This window comes from Adiantum capillus-veneris, chromosome 1, assembly GCF_014529385.1.
Source record: "Adiantum capillus-veneris isolate H3 chromosome 1, ASM1452938v2, whole genome shotgun sequence".
Taxonomy (NCBI): Eukaryota; Viridiplantae; Streptophyta; class Polypodiopsida; order Polypodiales; family Pteridaceae; genus Adiantum; species Adiantum capillus-veneris.
The window spans coordinates 42,540,798-42,543,402 of NC_140931.1; the positions used below are offsets into that span (position 1 = coordinate 42,540,798).

Sequence of the window (2,605 nt, forward strand, 5' to 3'; positions counted from 1 at the left end):
TTAATTCTTGTGGGTCAATTATGTGTACTTAAAACCGTGGAGGCCTTGGTTCCAAAGCATGGTCTCAGGTTATGGTAAGGGATGCGAACGTATACACGGAGGATCGATCGCGGGTTGCCTCTCGTGCGAAGGCAGCCCAAGTCGCTAGATAGGTTTTTTTTTTTAAAGATGGCCATGCTATAAAAAAAAAAACGAGGGCGCTGCAGTTTGCATGGGGAAGGCGCCACCTGTTGAAAGGGTGAAGACCGTCTGCAGTGGACGAGCATAGAGGGAAAGAAGTAATGCCAACAAGGTTGCGGGCTGCAGTTGATGGGGAAAGGAGAGCCGCCTGGTGGCTTGCATGCGCAAGAGGATGCGCCATCAGAAGTAAAGGGAGGTGGTGTAGTGCAGATGGAGGCTGCGCCAGTGGGGGGTCACAAAGGCAACCAAAACGGGGGGCCAGTAGTCGAGGAGGAGATGGCAAGGGGCTGCAGTTGAAAGGACTGCTGCAGAGCAGCGCAATAGGAGGAGGTACACCTTTTGCGAGGCAAGGAAGGGCCGCCAGTTTGTAGTAAGGGGTGGCCGCCAGAGAGTAGCAAGAAGGGAGACAGAGCAGGTGACGGGGTCATTTGTCGTGGCCATGACCACGCAAGGAGAAGAAGGAAAGCCGCCAGGGGCTGGTTTTTGGAAGGCGGGGAGGAGCTGCAGGTTAGGGTGGTGCAGCTGAGAGGAGGCGGGTTGGCTTGTGAGAGGCCGCCAGGGCAAGGACGGGCACTGCAGAGGAGCCGGCCGAGTTGGACACCAGGTGGTGGGCTGGCCAAGAGAAGAGAAAGGGAAGTGGCTCCAGCCGTATGGGAAGCATGGCATGCCAGGAAAGAGGAGGTGTTGAAGCCAGGGGCTAAGGGCCGCAGTTCATGAAGAAAGAGGTGCCGCCAAGGACAGGTGGCCGTGCTCAAGCGAAAAGGGGAGTTCGGTCGTGAGTAGAAGAGAAGGACCTCCACGAGCACTGCTGTGAGAAAGCCTGGAAGGAGATTGCCATTGAGGAGAGTATCAAACTGCCTGAAGCATTATGCTACGAAGTCGGCCATTATCGAAGTCGCCACCCTTGTATTGATCGGGTTGATGTGATGCATAGTGTTTGTGTTTTTTTTGGTCGATTTCTCTATCAATATTTTTTGCCTCGGGTTCTTTGCCGTATGCCCATGGTAGCTGTGGCTCCAGGATTGTGTGTCTGTGAGCAGAGAGGGAGGTAGAGATATTTGTGCGGACAGCTTGTATGAGTGGTCGAGGCGTGTGTTGCCTCCCTCTATGAGTGCATTTACAGATTGAGGAGTTGTATGCATCCATTGGTGTCGGTTATGATGGTTTTTTGGTGGGTTTATTGTTGAAGTGCTCATGTGTGACTGTGGGTAGTCGTGATTGTTCATAGGCAAGTCCATGGTGCGAAGGTTGGCAGATAGTGTGCGTGTGTACGTGATTTTGTGTGGCTTGGGGTGTAGGATATCTGCTAGGCTATAGAGAGGCACCTAGTTTGTGTACTGTGTGTGTGCTCATTTTCCCCATCCCAACATTGTCTACTTGGCTTAGCCTCATCTCTCATAGGTATGGTATGTTGACAAATTTGTGGATCAACATCCTTGAGATCTTTATAAGATCAAGCAAAAATATATCGGTATTCTTTCAGTAAGCTTAGCAAAAGCTCTTCTTCTTCTTCAGTCAAGTCTTCGCAATGTAGGCAGGTCTAGGCTCTTCTCTTGGTTTGGCTAGATCTATTTTCTTTGCATTTTGAGGTCCTCCATATAATTTATCTTGTTTTCTTAATTCTCTTACAGGTTGTTCGACTATGATCTTTCGGTCTTGGAGAGTATGTTTCTTGTAATGGATGGAACACTCACTACATCTTTACTCTCTTCCTCAGTTGTTTTCATTTCAGTGGTATACATCTCCTTTAGAGTTTTTTTCAACTCTTGATATTTTTTCTTTCGTTCAACTTGTGTCATGGATGATTCATCATCCTGATGCTTGGGTTTTGATTGAGTTTCCGTTCTCATTTTTCTCGATATTTTTATGTTCCTTGTTTGTTCTGAAGGATATCTACCCGTGATTTTGTCTTTGACACAATCATGTGTATCTATCTGCATCAGAAACTGTGTTCTGCTAAAAATTGATGGCATAGGTCTAGATTTCAAGTTTTTTGTGTCTCTCTATACCATTTCTGTCTTCTTGTTTTTTGGTTTGGAAAGTCAAAAAACATTTCCTCTCCTCCTTTTATGAGTAGTTAGGCTCTAACATGTTCTTTTTCTAACCCAAAATCATTAGATGTAGTTGGATGTTCTTCAAACTCATCAGTAGCATCATAATAGAGGTCTAAAAAGACTTGTTGATCTTTCAGTAAGTCCTTGGGTTCCTAAACTTCATCTTCAATGTAAATGGTTGAGATCATTTGTATGGGAATTATGTCATAACCATCTTCATTGCAAAATTGAGTAGGCATAGACGTATTCACACATACATCCATTGTTGCCAAAATTTGAGTCCATTCAAATGGCTCAAACAAATGCTCTGGAAAGGATTCAGGTACATATGCTTCATCTGTACTGAAATTCCTTTGTTTAAGATACATTCT

General features: G+C 45.9%; 1 pseudogene; it reads left to right on the forward strand.

Moving 5' to 3' along the window:
• The first annotated feature begins 281 nt into the window (after window positions 1–281).
• LOC147464606 (uncharacterized) lies at window positions 282–2,269 on the forward strand (annotated as a pseudogene).
• The last annotated feature ends 336 nt before the right edge of the window (window positions 2,270–2,605 follow it).